General features: G+C 36.3%; 1 long non-coding RNA gene across 9 annotated transcripts in view; it reads left to right on the top strand.

Moving 5' to 3' along the window:
* The window catches only part of LOC138325210 (uncharacterized), a 147,789-nt gene that overhangs the window by 45,064 nt on the left and 82,942 nt on the right, over nucleotides 1-19,783 (top strand). For all 9 annotated transcript variants that reach the window (XR_011208738.1, XR_011208741.1, XR_011208740.1 and 6 more), the window contains one exon: nucleotides 16,138-16,313. This is a non-coding gene — a long non-coding RNA (uncharacterized lncRNA). The remainder of the gene's footprint in view (nucleotides 1-16,137; nucleotides 16,314-19,783) is intronic.

Raw genomic sequence — 19,783 nt, 5'->3', positions numbered from 1 at the left:
TACTGTCCATATGAAGGACATATTTATATGCAATTCATTTATCTCCCGAGCATGTGTTTGAATCAATATGAATTATATACAGATAAGTGCATGGCAATAAGGAAGTAATATGCATAGTTAATGTGTATTCTATAAAAAATGTCTTCTCAGCAGCAGAATCAGGTGGAGAGAGGTTTAATGATTCATTTCAAAACGGTTTAAAGAGCGGCCAAGTTTGATGACCAGTAAACATCCGTGTCTGTACAAGGTCAGACTCCTCACTCTTATGCATTCCGCAGTTATCTCAGTCACGCCTCACTTATTAACTGTCATACGTATGAATAATTAATATGCATATTGATTTGGAATAGAAATGAGAAGTATCGAAGACATGGCAGGCAGGAAGTGTCGCCAGGTGTCGGAATCGGCCAAGCGGAACAATTCTCCCCAGGCAGAGTCATCTTGGCACCAAATTGATTCCAAAGCCCTATAAAATATTAAGGATCAAACAGGCCCTTATATGGATAAATAAATGGCAATTAGTGGGGCTATTTTATAGGACAATTCTGTCAGGATAGCTGGAGCAGTGACGGGGCTCAGCAGGAGCTTTATAGTAATGGAAACTCCTGTACTGCCATCTGCCTGGCTGCTGGCAAAGCAGGATATACAAGGGGATTTAAAAACAATCTGAGATAACAGTATTACAATTAAGATTTACATGTTGTATGGTGGAGTGTATAGAGGGGACAGCTTGGTATCTGTACATCTACAGATAGAGAAGTCAGACACACAAACTCGTTACACCACACATTCAACACATTACACCAAAACTTCACATTTGTTGTTCAGAAATATTTCAGCATTTCAATATATTGGTTGATTATGGCAATGCTTCATTGAGATCTTAAAGACCTCTGAATCGTTAAAAAAATGTTTTTAGTTAATTTGATATTTTGAGGTTACCAAGGTAATTAGCATAGCAATACCAATTAAATTTCAAAATAACTGATCTATATATTATGACCTCACTATTATCATTGAAACTAAGTCATGATATGTATAGTTACCATGGTAATATGTACATAGTTGTCTTACTCTTTAATATCATAAATTTCCATGGTTGCTATGCCAATGGAAACATATAGTATATAATGGCTAGGAAGTTGTGATTTGAAACTAAGACATCGCCTCACTGGTACCATGACATTGAGACAATGAGACATGTCCTGACGAAGAATTTATGATTAAATCTTGATATTGGTTTGCAGAGATGTCTTAAATAAATGGCATTATTACTGTATGTTCCAGTAAGCTAGAAACAGCAAGAAAGTAGAAATGATATGTACCTTTGACATGGAAGCCAGCGGAGAGTGTGCTGTGACATTATACAGATATTTGGTGTGTAATATAGGATAAGCTAGGGAATCTGTATAATCAGTTCTAACCTGATTGTACTTTTATGCCGGCTAAATCTGGACTTGACTGCCAAGTATGTCAGAAAGGCTTGTTACCAAACTGTATTGAATGTCTCCATAGACATTTTATAGCAGTATAATAGATAATAGTGTTTCCATGTAGATATGTGTGAGTCATAGCCAGCACCCTGTCATCTCAGGGTTGGTAGAATTTTGGGTCCTGTGAGTTAATTCTGCTACATTTATGGGGAGATGTTGTGTGTATATAAATCATGTGGCCCATACAGCCTGAATACCCGCATCCATCACCGTCACAAGGACACCAGCTTTTATTACCAGATCAGGAGTAAAAAATACTGCCTGCCATTCCAAACCTCCAGTCACTCACCTAAACCTAGCAATTTTAGGAAGAGAAAAACAAAAATATGTGTTCTTTTGTCAGAGATTATGGAAGTTTTTGACAGACACTGTATCCTGGCATGTGGGTAAGGATGTTAAGTGGAGTCCTTGTAAAGAAATATGTATTCAGAAACATTATTCAAAAAGTAGATAAAATCATACCAGTAGAATGGAGTTCTGTACCAGTCAAAGACAGAATAATGGAGTGGCCAGGTCAAGATATTATTTGAAAATAAATTCACTTAAAGGTATAAAACTAAGAGATGTTTTTGTATTAATTAACAGATAGTAGTAGTATTAGTAGACTTCATTCTCGACATGATTGCTGCTAACATTCATTGATCAAAGGTCAAGGTCACAATCAGCGGTCATTGACCAAAGGTCAAGGTTACTACCAATGTCAATTAAGATTATTTGTCTTTATAAAGCATGTTGGACAAAATATGTCCATTTCTTCCTCAAAAACGATGGATTTTGATTGATGCAAACAATGTAAATCTAAACCAGAGTTTGATATTATTCATAGCTTTGAGGTCATCATCATTAAATCTCATCAATAGAACAATTTTCACAAATTGAATTGCAAAATCAATGTCATTTCTTTACCGCACCTACTTTTCTATTTGATGAAGAAATCCTTATTTAACATTTCATTCTGCCATATTGGAAATCTGAGAAAGGAAACATTACAATAACGATACTGAACTGTCGGCCTTTGGCCCTTGGACACAAAAAACGTACCATTCATTTAAGAATAAAAAGTTTGGATGAATACAGGTAAACCGTGATGCTGGAGGACAAACAGGACCCAAGTATTAGTACCATATCCGTACCAATACCTAGATCCGTCTCATTAGCCGACAGTCTCGTTAGCTTGTTTGATGTCAATACCTGAGAAAACACTTGAGAACCGATCTTCTGTTGGTAGAAGCGATAAGAACTGGGGCTGCTGTACAGAATTATCACAATATATTATACAACAGAAAAAGTGTCGGAAAAACGATGAGTTGTGTTCACAATGAAAAAAATCTGGCATGTGTTGAATTTAATCAATGAAATAGCAGGTGATTTTTGATAAAAAGAAACTTCTCGCAAATGAAAAAAGTAGAAAGATATTTTTGTGTGTGCTGTATGAACTTAAAAGGTTGAACAGATGACAGTGTTGTCAATCAGAAGAGTATAATCGCCGGGCTGGCTCCAATCGTGGCCCCAGGCAAATACGTCTTTTGTTCCTGATAAATGAAAATTGGTTTTAGTAGCCATCTGTTGAGGTTTGTGTATTGACAAAAAAACGGTAAGTGTATTAGTACAGTGTTGTGATGACTAACGTGATTGATGTACACCTTCGGTTCTATACAATTACACCGCATAATTGATTTACTTTTAACAAATCCTCTTTTTAATTGATGCTTGAAAAAAATTGTTAGGGTGTATTGTCGACTCGGTAGAAAATAAAATTGTTTGAAGGTTCATCAGAAATATTGGAGACAGTGGTCTATATTTTTGTGTGTAACATTCCGGTTACATTGTTAAAACGGTAAACTTGACTAAGTTTTCAATAGAACTTGATTAGTTCGCAGGATGCAGAATAAGGCAGGGCTTATTTGTGGAAATAAAAATGCAAACAAAGTCATGTTACTTCAGAGCATGGTATCTCACAGAGACAACAAAAGCTGAGAATGAACTTTATTTTGATATAAATGATGAGTTACTGTTATGAACTAGATCATTGCAGCGTTTTGTAATCTGAAAAAGAGGATATTAACCCCAACCTTACCAAAAATCACAAAGTTATAGGGAAAGGCTACAGCCAGATATCTGGTCAAGGTGGTCAGCCTTCAGACAAAGCTACCTCTTAACCAAAAATCACAAAGTTATAGGGAAAGGCTACAGCCAGATATCTGGTCAAGGTGGTCAGCCTTCAGACAAAGCTACCTCTTAACCAAAAATCACAAAGTTATAGGGAAAGGCTACAGCCAGATATCTGGTCAAGGTGGTCAGCCTTCAGACAAAGCTACCTCTTAACCGAAAATCACAAGTTATAGGGAAAGGCTACAGCCAGATATCTGGTCAAGGTGGTCAGCCTTCAGACAAAGCTACCTCTTAACCAAAAATCACAAAGTTATAGGGAAAGGCTACAGCCAGATATCTGGTCAAGGTGGTCAGCCTTCAGACAAAGCTACCTCTTAACCAAAAATCACAAAGTTATAGGGAAAGGCTACAGCCAGATATCTGGTCAAGGTGGTCAGCCTTCAGACAAAGCTACCTCTTAACCAAAAATCACAAAGTTATAGGGAAAGGCTACAGCCAGATATCTGGTCAAGGTGGTCAGCCTTCAGACAAAGCTACCTCTTAACCAAAAATCACAAAGTTATAGGGAAAGGCTACAGCCAGATATCTGGTCAAGGTGGTCAGCCTTCAGACAAAGCTACCTCTTAACCAAAAATCACAAAGTTATAGGGAAAGGCTACAGCCAGATATCTGGTCAAGGTGGTCAGCCTTCAGACAAAGCTACCAAAGATCACAAAGTTATAGGGAAAGGCTACAGCCCGATATCTGGTCAAGGTGGTCAGCCTTCAGAGAAAGCTACCTCTTAACCAAAAATCACAAAGTTATAGGGAAAGGCTACAGCCAGATATCTGGTCAAGGTGGTCAGCCTTCAGAGAAAGCTACCTCTTAACCAAAAATCACAAAGTTATAGGGAAAGGCTACAGCCAGATATCTGGTCAAGGTGGTCAGCCTTCAGACAAAGCTACCTCTTAACCAAAAATCACAAAGTTATAGGGAAAGGCTACAGCCAGATATCTGGTCAAGGTGGTCAGCCTTCAGACAAAGCTACCTCTTAACCAAAAATCACAAAGTTATAGGGAAAGGCTACAGCCAGATATCTGGTCAAGGTGGTCAGCCTTCAGAGAAAGCTACCTCTTGCTCTGTCTTCCTCTCCTAAGGACTACAATCATGTCAAAAGTATGAGAAAAAGTCTGAACTAACATAAGTTGCAATAGCATGATGTACATTTGTTTACAACTAATGAATCACTAGACCTTCTATCTTGGCATAGATGTTTTGGAGTAGATTAGAGTTTAAATCTGTTATTTACTGGAGTTGCAGGCTTAAGAAGGCCATGTAATTAATGAAGTGAAATCTATATTTGTTGTGTTCGACTAGAGCTACACATTTATAAATCACAGATAACCTTGACCTTTTAACATATATATGGAGACATGTAGACTGGGGAAAAGCGACCTTGACCACGGATTGACAGGAAGTGACCTTTAAAAAGATATGTGCTGCATTAGGAGGAGCAGAAAGCCCCTAGCAGCCCTCACAACTATCCTAATAGATTCTGTCACAAGCATTGTACAACGGATAAAAGCCTAAATGGGACTGATTAAGCCGAAAGAGGAATCTGCTACCCGGCCCCATAACACCCATCACAAGTCTTTCCTGTCCCCTTCCGATCAATAGCACTGACAGATGCTAGGCTTCTTTCAGTGACCTAGATACCAGCTCAAAGTCTCATTTCAAAGTCCTGTCAGGTTTTCTACAAATTCATTTAGCAATTCTGCAGTACCAGCAGCCTTCTGTAGGCAGTACCCCAAGCTTTGGGATTACATTAACCAAAGGCAAGGTGGTAGATTCCACGAACAACTCTTAGCTAAATAAATGGTTTGTATTGATTTTTGGGATTTCCATGCTTTAAAACATTTATTTAATCTGAATTGCATATTAAAATCCCATAAAGACGTATCTAATAATGGTAACATCCAATTCTTTAGTAGGAATTGAAGAGAAATCAATGGGAATTCAGCAAAATCTTTTATTTTATTGAAATGTGACTAGAATTTGTGGATTCTTTCATTTCAAAAGCCTCCTGATATCCACTCTCTAAGAGTAGATGTTTGTTTCCTGTTTTAACACAACTGTTTTCATATCAGACTTTAGTTGGCCCATAAATGGTACTCTTTTAAAGTGCAAACTTAAGCTTTTAACCAGTTTTAACAAACCACTTCATCTCAACCCCCGAAAGAAGATGAATAGATAAAATAAGGATGGAAAAAGAAAAAGCATATGGAAACTGTAACTGTTCTAGCGATTTCATTTTTATTATTTTAAGCAATCATATCATCAATATTAGCCCAATCAAATTCTCTTCGCATTATATTAGTCTACTTATGCAAATCATTTATGAGCTATATCAAGAACATTTATTTCATAGTTTATTTGATCAAATTGTACATATTTGTACACAGAAAAACTTTCCTTTTACTTCAGTTTGACTTGGTCAGTAGTTTGTGCTCAATCCAGCACCCCTACCCATATATGCATCCCTTTGAGAAACTCATAGTTTTGTGCTCAAATTGGTTATAATACTTAACTCATTCCTTCGTTCAGACATTATTTCTTTTAATTTTCGAATGTTCCATCCTTTCCAGTCAACAATCCTTCAGTTCAAACAGTACTTTTCTCTCTCTGGAACTGTCAAGAATTAAGGAGAGAGGAAAAAAACTCAGTTGACCCAATTAGTTTCTCTGTTTTGAAATTCACTTTGAAATTTCATTATTTTCTGTGTGAGTTGTTTTGAAGTCTGCATACTGTATGACACTAGGCCATTAAGTGGTATAACAGTGATATTTTCCCAGCTGCAGCAGGCGAGATGAATTATTGACGTTTGATCTGGCCGCTAACTACGGCGGCAGGTTAATAAGATGTTGGTTGTCACTTTATTCCAACAACACATCCTCTTAATTATTAATGTGGGAAAAGTTTTAACTGCCTAGATTTTAGTACCTTCCCATGCCGAGCATCACTGGACGTATTGTGTGAACTTGTCACAAACCTCGTTAATACCTGTCTTACCTGATCGCCCAGCACTCTGTCACCTGTCTATTGTGACCTTTACACTTACACTTTACCTGTGTAATCTGGTTCTTTTTGTCTAACCTTATACCTTCCTCCTACATATTGGTCTTACCTGTCTCATCTAAGTTTGACATTCATTTTACCTGTCTTCACTGATGTCAATATTATCATTTCTTATCTGATCTTTTTGCTGATCTTAACTCATTCATCCCTAAAGATACATTTGAACCCTTCTAAACCTATGTTTGGAACAAGTCATTATCAAATTGAAGGGGTGAATGAGTTAATTAGCAATGTCACTTATTACCTGACATTCTGATCCTAGTACATTTTTCATCAGTTTAATTCTGAAAACAATCATTCCACCTGCCAAATATAAGTTATCTTAATTTTTATTCTACCTGAATACCTACTGTTTAATCTGACTAATTTGTTATTGTCTAATCTGACCTAAATCTATCAGTCTTTGATATCACTATCTCTTTTACCTGTGTAATCTGACCTTATTATTGTTACCTGTCTAAGATGTCTTTGATTATATTAATAAAAATAACACCATGTTTCTATTACCTGTCATACCTGACCTGTATTCAGTTATTATTACCTATATGACCACTTTGAACTTTGCCCTTTGCCTTAGCTATCTCCTTGAACCTGCCTAATTAGAGCTCTTTCTAATTCATTACTGATCTACCTGCCAAAACTATTTTTATCAACAATCTAAGGGGCAGCATGTAATAATATGGCTTTCGCTCTTCTTTATCCAGTATTTTTTGTGTACTTTACCTAATTGGTGAAAAATCTTAGTAGATTTATTTTTCTTAACCTGAAATAATTTTGAGGAACTGAAGTGATGGTGAAGACTGAAGAGATGTGTTATCAATACAATGTATCTGGAGATACCTCGTAGCCCTCTAGTGAATATCATATCCTATAAAAATCATGGATTGGCTTCCGACACTTATCACTACCGGAATTTTGCAATGATTTTCCGATCATCTTTCCTGTCAGCTGTTGACGCCTCTCCGACGACCTGACACAGATACCCATTCTCTACAGATCTCTTTACCAGACCATTTCAGATTGAGTTTACGTGAATGTGTCTCGTCTTCTCCCCGACATACTAGTATGACTTTCAGAACTGACGAATATTAACTAGAGTTGTGCTCCCCTTGGTACTTTTGGGGCCTCCATGTAATCCTGGTGGAATCTAGAGACATCATTTCAATGGATAATGGAAATTTCATTCCAAAGGGGAGGCCGACCTACTTACGCCCGACACAGACTTTCATGTCTATGCCACACTGCACTTCTTAAGCAACAGCCGCATCAAAATTCAATTTCAGTAATTTTTCCTCTTATTGAGTTTTATCCCGCTTCTAATTAACTCAAGTGGAGTTTTCTTTTGCGAAAATATTTGAATTTTTTTGTGGAGGAAAAAAATGTGTTTTGTCATATCATTTTAACTGTGAATGAAACTTGGAACATATTTTTTATGGCAGATTACATCATATTAATAAAATTCCTGCTGGGACTACAACACCAGGGTACACAGACTATTACGTCTATAACTGTCTATGGGGTACAGAATATCATTAGGTTAAAAAATCACAGTCGGTTTCTAAACCTCATTATTAGAATAAATAAAACTGAACTTAAGGCCAATCAGATTTTTCACCATGAGTAAGTCAGGGTTTTTTTCATTAAATCTGATTTCTTACTACCTGAATGATTCAAGAATAATTACTATACATTTTTGTGGGTAGTTTAACCTGCCTTACAGGTAGGGCATAAGAAATTGTTACCTACTCTCTTCATTGCATGATGATAGAAGGCAACTAAATTTAGGATATTTTTTATCTCTTTTTGCTTAATGATTATTTTCTCTTGTGACACTGCCTCCTCTGCTTTTATTAGTATGCTTCAGTGAGATGGCACTACAAAAAAGACAAAAGTTTAACTTTTATGAAGAAACATGTATTCAACAGTGCATGGCATGCAAATTGTCCTCAAACCAAATTACAATTTTATTTAAGCATTTCATTGTTAACATTTTTAAATCAAGAAACCTTATACATGGATTTTTATAGAAAAATTTTGACATTTTGTTTAGACAAAAAGGGACTTCAAACTTATGACAATGGATGCCATGTGCCAACATTGGGCTATCCATCAGCTATTATAAGCTTACATAATCTTAATTTATTAAAGAGCGATTCAAAATTTCTGTAAGTTCAGCAATTTTTCTTTCACCTTTTCAATTCAACTGTTACTTAAATTAACTATTTAAATATTGCACATTACTAGACTAGAATTTCATACTTCTGTTACAAATTTTTGTCAATGATATTACATATTCCTTTCTTACTGAAATTTTAATAAGGCTGTGTTTCGCAGGCATTTGACCATAAACATTGTGACACATTGCAATATGGCAGTAAAATCGTTACCTGACTCCCTTAAACTTTTATCTTACATATTTTAAAGATCTGACACCCGGCATGTGATTAAATATTAAAATATATTGTTTTATTAGAACTGACACCTGATACCTTATTGGTTTACAATATAAAATGTAGATTGTGTATTACAAGGGTAGGGGAGCAGGTGTTTAGTGGAGAGCTACAGTGTTTTCTCAGTGAGGTGTTTAGTGGAGAGCTACAGTGTTTTCTCAGTGATTGTGCCAATATTTGTGCTGGCCATCTGTCGGTACCCTGAAAGTTTGTGTCCATTACACAAAACGTTTAGCACTCATCTCACAAAATTGGTTGGTAATCTAAAGACTATTTACTGTATAGTGTCCCCTTGTCCGTCTGGCGAGTGTCAAAAGTTTGCACAGGTAAGTTAAAGGTAAAATATCGCCTTTCTCCGACACTCGCTGACCACATTTCATTTCCTGTCTTATCAAACAAGCCTATTTAAGTGGGAGCCCACTCGTGTGCTCCGGATCTCCTATTGGAAATATAATTATAAAATCTGGAGGAGATGAAAGCCGGATTGGAGGTGATACAGTCCACGACTTAATTCACAATGGGGCTATAATGGCACCGTTCAATCCTATTACTTACTTCACTTGGCAAGTTTTTCCGTTTTCAGAAAGAATTTGATATTTATAAAAATGGGCTTTTGTTGGTGTATCTTTAACCAGCCCCGCTATCAGAAACATCTGGTGTTATTTGTTGCCTGTTTAGAATTGAAATTAACCTATTTCATACGCTGTCATGTTCATAACTTATCAAGATTTCCATCTCAACACTAAAAAGTATGCCTGTGATGTTGGGAGAGTTACTCCCCTTTAAGAAGGTTATGGCTGTTTTATCCTCTGTAGTTTCCCAGGCGATATAGCAGGACTTAAGCTCAGCAAAGTACTGATGTGTATTTGTGATTCCTATCACCTAAGGAGACATAACAAGTCCTTAGGTTCACCTCTTCCCAAATGATCTCCCAGACCTTACTCTTTGTTATAGATCATTAAGTCGGCAATAAATCATCTTAACCATTGAATATAAAAAATAAATTTGAAGTAGATTTGGATCTTTGAGTGATTGTCCCAAACGACATCTTCAGGGTCACGTTTGTATATTCCTCTCTATATCTGGTGTTGTAATGTATGGCAAAGTTTCCTTTCATTATAGCCAGCAGAAACATTGAACTCACAGTCGACAGATATCAATGTACATGTAAATGGTTTTAATGGTCCTTCTGTCACTCTTGGAGATCTAGGTAACATTTATAACTGTTATGTTCATTGAAGAACTCTTTTCAATGCCATAATATTTTATCATTAATTTCGTTCACTTTATTGTGCGACATAATTCCAAGTTAATGTATATTTGGACAAGCCAATGAAATACTTTGTTTCAAGGGCAGCGGATCATGTGATGGAATGACAAAAAAATGGCCAATGTGGACGGAGTTCAGAATTAATATTGTGATGTTGAAAAAGAAGTGGAATTCCGTCTATGAAGATGTTTCACAGTAATTTCATATACAGTTATACCTAGTGTTATTCATATGTATATATAATCCCTATTCCCCCAATTTTATCATCTACAACATCTCATATTTTAAATCATAAAGAAGTTAGATATATATGTGGGTAAGTAGAGTTACACATATGATGTATAGATGTAAAAGAGATTGGGGCAGTCGGTAGAGCCATGGGGATTTTCTCTCTTGAGACCTTGGTTTGATTCCTGGTGTGGACACTTTGACAGGAATGTGTATTTTTCCCTGTTCATGTACATTACAAATGTACCATGATATCATTCCCTTGTGTCTCTGTCCTGAACTTGATATTTGTTTTCTGAGGAGTGCTAAATCAGGTTCCTCATAATTATATCGGGGTACCTACCCGGTGAGGATATGCCACCAGGATCACTGTCCTTAAGGCCGATATTGTTTTTATCCTGTCACCCCGGGGGACAAAAAATAGAAACTTTTGTATCAATGTCTTATGTAAATTTACTCAACTTTTTAGCTCTTGCTTTGTTGTGACAGTTGGTGCTTGACACGGAAATAGAGAAATTCTTCACTAAGTAAATATGACAACAGTTAAGTCAGTAAGGGTAGAAGGCGATTGGCTTTAATCCAGGGATGTCCTAGGTCCTCAACAAATACCTGAGTTAGGCAAGGTCAAGGACGCTGGGTATTCCCTACCAAGCCTTTCTAGGCCATAGCAGTTAAACTCTGGCTTCACCAAACCTAGGCCTATGTGAAGAAACTGAAGTATTCTATGAAAAATCATTTTGTGGTTCGAATATGACACAGAAAATGAAATGAAGAGAACATTTGTAAAAGAAGACTTGGAAATCCTTAGGGAGTAATTATATTTAAAGAAAGATATAAGGGAACCAATTATCTATTCCTATTAAAAATGTTTTAAAAAGAAAAAACAAATGTCAGCTATTTGTAAGGTTAAAATAAAAATGTGAATAAGAATGTTAAGCTGTGATCTCATTTGAAATAGTGGTCAGCTTTTCTATACTTATGGTGGTCGGTATATTGATTCTGATAATGGACACCAGGGACTTCCTGTTACAGTTATATAGCACACTATACAATAAAGATTGATCCCTACTTACCCATATAAGATAGCTCGACACACAAAGAGACCCCTAAGGATCCCAACATACTGTTACATGCTCCTATTTATCAAATTTCTTGCAGACTTTTACATGTACCTGTAGACTTTTACATGTACCTGTAGACTTTGAGTGTAGTAAATCATTATAGACCTCAAAGAATTATACTGATACTTATAGACCTTTATAGCCATCTTGGAGACCCTTAGACCCTACATATTCTACAGACCCTTTAGACCCCAATGAAACTTACAGACACTGCTAAACCCTAGATGATTCTATAGACGCTAATCCTTAAGAATCCTAGGATATTTAATATAACCGCTAAACATCCTACAGACCATTTAAAATCAATATGAAGACCCATATATGACCTTAAGATCAGACCCTTGTAAATCATTATGTCCCCTATTTGAAAACCCTTAGAATCTTACAGACCAATGAAGACTGCACTGTCTATGAAGAGTCCCTTTCCTATATAGCTACATACTCCTGAAAGCCCCCTAGTATCTTCCTGTAAAGATCCCTATTTGAGTAGCTTGAAGGAGGTATGAGATATGTTGTGTACCCTGTATCAGTACTGTTAGGTCACAGTGACCTGGAGTTTTCCCACTGGATCTCACCAAACTATTGATTCAATCTTCATACCACCTTTATCATTATGTCAAGTAAATGGAGGCTCTAACTGTTTTCCTCTAAGAGTTTTTGTGAATATATGTGTTCTATTTCTTCCTATGCATTCAGTGATTTTTTTCGACCTCTTTTAGGGCTTTCAGACTTCCTTTATCTCCAACCAATACGGAAGGCCTATAAAAGATTTTCAAAGAGGAACAGCTCAGTGCGCTGAATGTTTCCTTAAGTAAAATGCTTTTCTGAATTTATGATATAAAACATTTTATCTGTGATTTTGCAATACTGGCAATTTATGTTTGGGTTGTTTGGACCCTTAGCGATTCATACTATCGTATGTGATGGAATGACAAAAAAATGGCCAATGTGGACGGAGTTCAGAATTAATATTGTGATGTTGAAAAAGAAGTGGAATTCCGTCTATGAAGATGTTTCGCAGTAATTTCATATACAGTTATACCTAGTGTTATTCATATGTATATATAATCCCTATTCCCCCAATTTTATCATCTACAACATCTCATATTTTAAATCATAAAGAAGTTAGATATATATGTGGGTAAGTAGAGTTACACATATGATGTATAGATGTAAAAGAGATTGGGGCAGTCGGTAGAGCCATGGGGATTTTCTCTCTTGAGACCTTGGTTTGATTCCTGGTGTGGACACTTTGACAGGAATGTGTATTTTTCCCTGTTCATGTACATTACAAATGTACCATGACTATCAATTCCCCTATGTGTCTCTGTCCAGAACTTGATATGTTAGTTTTCTGAGGAGTATTGCTAAATCAGGTTCCATCATAATTATATCGGGGTACCTACCCGGTGAAGGATATGCCACCTAGGATCACTGTACCTTAAGGCCGATAATGTTTTTTTATCCTGTCACCCCAGGGGGACAAAAAATAGAAACTTTTTGTATCAATGTTCTTATGTAAAATTTACTCCAACTGTTTAGCTCTTGCTTTGTGTGTGACAGTTGGTGCTTGACACCGGAAATAGAGAAATTCCCTGTCACTAAGTAAATAAGACAACAGTTAAGGTTCAGTAAGGGTAGAAGGCGATTTGGGCTTTTATCCCAGGGATGTCCTAGTGGTCCACTCAACAAATTACCTGAGTTAAAGCAAGGTCAAGGACGCTGGGTATTCCCTACCAAGCCTTTCTAGGCCATAGCAGTTAAACTCTGGCTTCACCAAACCTAGGCCTATGTGAAGAAACTGTAGTATTCTATGAAAAATCATTTTGTGGTTCGAATATGACACAGAAAATGAAATGAAGAGAACATTTGTAAAAGAAGACTTGGAAATCCTTAGGGAGTAATTATATTTAAAGAAAGATATAAGGGAACCAATTATCTATTCCTATTAAAAATGTTTTAAAAAGAAAAAACAAATGTCAGCTATTTGTAAGGTTAAAATAAAAATGTGAATAAGAATGTTAAGCTGTGATCTCATTTGAAATAGTGGTCAGCTTTTCTATACTTATGGTGGTCGGTATATTGATTCTGATAATGGACACCAGGGACTTCCTGTTACAGTTATATAGCACACTATATACAATAAAGATTGATCCCTACTTACCCCTATAAGATAACTCAACACACAAAGAGCCCCTAAGGATCCCAACATACTGTTACATGCTCCTATTTATCAAATTTCTTGCAGACTTTTACATGTACCTGTAGACTTTTACATGTACCTGTAGACTTTGAGTGTAGTAAATCATTATAGACCTCAAAGAATTATACTGATACTTATAGACCTTTATAGCCATCTTGGAGACCCTTAGACCCTACATATTCTACAGACCCTTTAGACCCCAATGAAACTTACAGACACTGCTAAACCCTAGATGATTCTATAGACGCTAATCCTTAAGAATCCTAGGATATTTAATATAACCGCTAAACATCCTACAGACCATTTAAAATCAATATGAAGACCCATATATGACCTTAAGATCAGACCCTTGTAAATCATTATGTCCCCTATTTGAAAACCCTTAGAATCTTACAGACCAATGAAGACTGCACTGTCTATGAAGAGTCCCTTTCCTATATAGCTACATACTCCTGAAAGCCCCCTAGTATCTTCCTGTAAAGATCCCTATTTGAGTAGCTTGAAGGAGGTATGAGATATGTTGTGTACCCTGTATCAGTACTGTTAGGTCACAGTGACCTGGAGTTTTCCCACTGGATCTCACCAAACTATTGATTCAATCTTCATACCACCTTTATCATTATGTCAAGTAAATGGAGGCTCTAACTGTTTTCCTCTAAGAGTTTTTGTGAATATATGTGTTCTATTTCTTCCTATGCATTCAGTGATTTTTTTCGACCTCTTTTAGGGCTTTCAGACTTCCTTTATCTCCAACCAATACGGAAGGCCTATAAAAGATTTTCAAAGAGGAACAGCTCAGTGCGCTGAATGTTTCCTTAAGTAAAATGCTTTTCTGAATTTATGATATAAAACATTTTATCTGTGATTTGCAATACTGGCAATTTATGTTTGGGTTGTCTCCCTTAGCGATTCATACTATCGTAACCATTATAATGTAATGTAGCTTTAAAAGTTATTTGATGATTTGTGTTAGTATTTTCTCCCTTAAGAATACATACTGCCTTAAACTGCACACTTTAAGTTGTACATTGCAATAAAACTTTACAGTTTTATCCGTGATTTGTGTTCGAATTTTCTCCTGAAGGTCATCATACTGTCTTGAAAATTTACTTTAAATCAATTGTTCATGTAACTCATACATGCAATGGTGATTTGTTTTGGAGTTGTCTCCCTTGGTGAGAAGTACTACCTTAATGTTAAATCTGTTTTTAGTCGTACTTTGGCCGTTATTTATGAAGCTTATAGGTTAATAGATCCAAAGCTCCATTCCAAATACTATGTAAATCCTGAAGTTTCCTTGTCCCCTTTATAGGTACGGGTCTTCAAATGTATGAGTGACATTAAAATTCAACATCCACTGAAATATGATAGATATTTAGATGAAAGGTACAGTTAAAAATCGCTTTTTATTGGTTTGACTATCTAGGGTGCATTTTGTGGCACGCCACATTGGTTTTACACAGTCGTTGATATTTTGAAACTGGTGGTATTTGAATAAAAAGATTATCCTCGAAGGGATGCGGCATATGTCGTCTATACAGATGGCTGCTACTTACCCTGCACATTAAAACAGGAAGCACAATAAAAGTTCTACCTTTAGGTTGTAGATAAAAATGGCTTACTTTTATGTGTGTGTGATCTATAGAGGTTTTAAAGGTTAGAGTTCAGAGTGAAACACAGTAACCTTTACATAAACAAAACGACTAGACCACCAATACTGTCAAAATATACCAACTAATGTTTGTCTCTAAACAAAATTTTGTTGAATTTCTGTCAATATTGTTTACCTTTTATATTTTTTCATATATTATTTTTATATTCAAAAGTAGCCTAGGAACATGCATTTTTTACAAACGTTACATAAACTGCATCCATTTTATTTCAAATGATTTCAGATCTCATAAAAAAAACTGTGTAAAAGTATATTCTAGGCTTTTTTCAATGTGAAGAACTTCTGTTAGTAGAGTTGCTAAGATAAAAATGGATACTAATGATTATATTTTTTAGTATTATTGATTTAAAAAATAACAAATTGACTTTGGATACAAGATGTTTGTGAAACAGAAGACAAATGACAAAATTTATGTAATAAAGAGAACACTGACTTACACGACTTGTAATTATTGATTTGTTTGCTGTGATGCAGATTCGGAGACGCGTGCACCACTGGTGTTGAAGATGATACCCAAGTGTGTAAACAGAAGTCTTATGGTGTGGAGAACTTACAATTGATCTAAGAATGGAATTTTATACCTGTATATTAAACAAAATGGTTCTCAAGCCAATTTGTTATGCTGCTGCACCTTTCAATAGAACAAAAAGGTATGTAAACCCCTTCAACCCTGCAAATGTAGCAATGATTGGTCCAGCTATGACCTTTACCTGCCCAACTAATATATATACCACACCTGAATCCCCACCCTACTCCATACATATTATAAAGGTACTTTCTTACAAAGTAACATATTGATTGTTGGTTTGGCCTGTGACCTTTTTGAACTATACCTTGCCCCTTTGCACTCAGCTTCCCTTATCCTCCTACCAATCTACTACCAAGTTGAATCATTAATAGTTTTATACCAAGCAGCATAGAAACAATTGGCTTGTCCTGTCCTTTGAGCTGCACCCAACACCTCCCAATCCCTTGATCTGCGCATAGTTATCATTAATACTTTAACCAAAAAACATAGAAATCATTGGCTTGCCCTGTTCCTCAACCTTTTGACCTTTACCTGATCACACCCCTCTGCAACCATCCCATCTCCCCTTACATGCACACCCAATATCTCCTCCCCATCCCCTGAACTACGCCAATGTACCAAGCAGCATAGAAATCATTGGCTCGCCCTATTCCAAGCCTGTGACCTTTACCTGGCCGGGTCACAGTGTCCAGGTGATAATAACCAGTGAAAGTTTATGGCCAGCCTTGGTGATACACCTTTTACTGTCATTAAAATTTCAAATCAATTAGTCAGCTGGGACAGAGTGAAGACTGACCACCTGTAACTGTCACTGGTCAGCTCTGGCCACAATAGGCTCCCTATAGTTCCTGCTGGTCAGCACACAATAACTGCCAATAAAGGATCAACTCTTCCAGCTTATAGCACAATACATTGGCAATTCAGTGTTAATGGTTACAATTGGCATCACAAGTAAATGAGAGGGTTATAAGGGGAGCTTGTCACTGCAATTAGCAGATTTATGATCCAAAGTACACTCCTTTTTGGATGGCTTGGCCTAAAGTTAAATCCAGTGAAAGGCTCAAGGATTTCTTATTTCAATATGGATAAGATAAATTGAGTTAGGATCTTGTATGCTCTAATTAGCTGAAATACAATTATAGAGTTCAGATTCCCTGGTCTGAATTACATGAGTATAGTACTGAGTAGGATCTCCTATAGTCTTTATAAGAGTTCAGATTTCCTAGCCTGAATTCTTGTAATCTAGTTAGCATCTTAGTTGTTTTAATAAGATCTCCTAAACTCCTAGTTAGCAAGGTAAACATTTTATTTTCTCTAGTTGGGATGCCTTAAGATCTTATTTTTCTCTAATTAGCTGTGTAAGATCTTTTAAACTCCTAGTTAGCATGGTTAAGGTATGATTTTCTCTAGTTGAAATGCCTAAAGATCTTATTTACTCTAATTAGCTGTGTGAAATCTCCTAAACTTCTCTAAACTTCTAGTTAACATTGGTTGAGATCCCCAGTGATAAAGTAAGCTTGATAAAGATCTCTCCAATGTTAGTTATAGCAGTGTATGTATCTTCTCTTGTCCTTATGTTAGCAGGATTTGGATCTCTTTATCGGTCGTTAGTACATAATTACCGTTATTTGGGTTAGAATTTTCTTTAAAACATTTAAAAAGACGACTGGTACATTCTCAATCGTACAATTGGTTACAGGGTTCTTGACCATTAATTTTAAAAAGATAAAACAGGAAATCTTTTTAGACATGCCCAGAAACAAATGTTAGGGAATATTTTTTACCTTCATAAACCTTCCACTTTCTTTGTGTCTGAGTGGTAGGTATACCGCGGAGATATCTGTGATATATTTAAAATTGATTACCTCAGAATTAGCTCACATTAAGGAACCTTATTCCAGTCCTAAGTGGATTCTATCCAGTCTAAAGGATGAGGCATAAATAAAACAAAATTTTCATTATTACCCTAAGGTTCGGTAACTTAGAACCCAAAGAAGCCGGCCAAATGTAAAATGGGGAGAAATCATCAACTTATAAGGCAGCATTTATGCTTTGAGTGACCAACAAGGGATTATCACAATCATTTAGATTTACGTTTTGAGATTTTTGCTGAGCACTAAGGTAGCATAAACCTAGTCATGGCAACCTAACTGTGGCCAAATTACGATGACAGGGACACCAATCTATGTCTCTCAGACACCATTAATTTGATTATCTCCCTTTGATCGAATGAATTGCGGTGATTTCTTCCTGTCCTTCAGAAAGTTCCAAACTATGTACTTTTAGGTCTACATCCAAATCATTGTCGCCAGTCCTCGATCTAGTTTGATTTGGTATAGAATAATTGTAATTATGGCCATAGGTACTGTAGGCCTTGTAGTATTCCTGTCTGTTGGTTCTGGTCTTCATATGTATATATCTGTGGTGGGATTAGACTGGGTCGATCATCAGTGACCAGGTAGCTCGACCAGTAGATATCTGGTACATGTGGGGAGGTTCCAGGTTCAAGTTCCTTCTTACTGCTACTGTTCTCCTCTTATCTTTAGTTACAAGGAAAGGAAAACAAAATAACATGACCATAACATGAGAATCCTTGGGTATCTGGATAAACATAATTATTTGAGGCTTTCACTCATTCACCCATGAAATGTCATGATGGACTAGTCTGTTCTTTGATTTAGAAGAGCCTAAATGTGTCTTCAGGGGTTAAAGTGTAGGTCCAGTCTTGTTTAACTTGATTCCTCTCTCATTCGTCAAATCCCCAAATCCTAAATTCTTTTCATTTGGTATTTAGTCTTTAGGTCTGTACCTTATGTGGCAGAAAAAGAAAAAGCAACATCTAGACCCAGACGAAACATCAGACACCAATATTCTAAATGGATGCTCTATAGTAACCCTTTCAGCTACATGGTATCTCTTTTGTTCTTTTATATTGACAGAATGTTAAAAAGTAGCAGCATAAGTTTTGTAGCATCTATTTCTTTGAGTGGAAATATGACTATGAACCATGCATGACCCAAATTATATTAGGTGCAATATTGTCTGTAAAGTGAGTAGATTTATTATGCTGGAAGGACATAAGCCTACATATGTATAACACTTGTCTTGTGTAGTAGTTCTAAAGTACTTTTGTGTATAGCCTTCATGTTTAAGTAGTGGCTTGTGCTTTCCTACCTATTTTCCGCTACAAAGGTTATAACAAAATCAGCCCTCCCCCACTACCACCAGAAAGATTTGTCTTAAATCAAAATCAGAAAATCTAATACTTATGAGCCAGATGTGAGTGTCGTTCATTTTCTTATTGATCATAAAAGATTACACTTGATAGTTATATTTATCAGAGCAAAGAACCTGAGGACAGGCCAGGGTAATCAGATAATATTTATAGGTATTGTGGGTGTAGTTAAAACATTTACTTTGAGTATCCTTTACTTTATAGGTTTAATGCCAGCAACCTGTCACTGTTTGTGGTAGAAAATTATGTTCTTATAAGGGATCAAGGTCGCCTGAAAGGCGTTTGCTATTTGTAGGATTAATTCTTGATAATTACCATTGCACTAGTGGTATCTAATACTGCATGTGATTGCATTG

Source organism: Argopecten irradians, chromosome 6 (assembly GCF_041381155.1).
Source record: "Argopecten irradians isolate NY chromosome 6, Ai_NY, whole genome shotgun sequence".
Lineage (NCBI taxonomy): Eukaryota > Metazoa > Mollusca > Bivalvia > Pectinida > Pectinidae > Argopecten > Argopecten irradians.
Note: the sequence above shows the minus strand (reverse complement) of the source record. Positions and strands in the feature narration are given on the sequence as shown.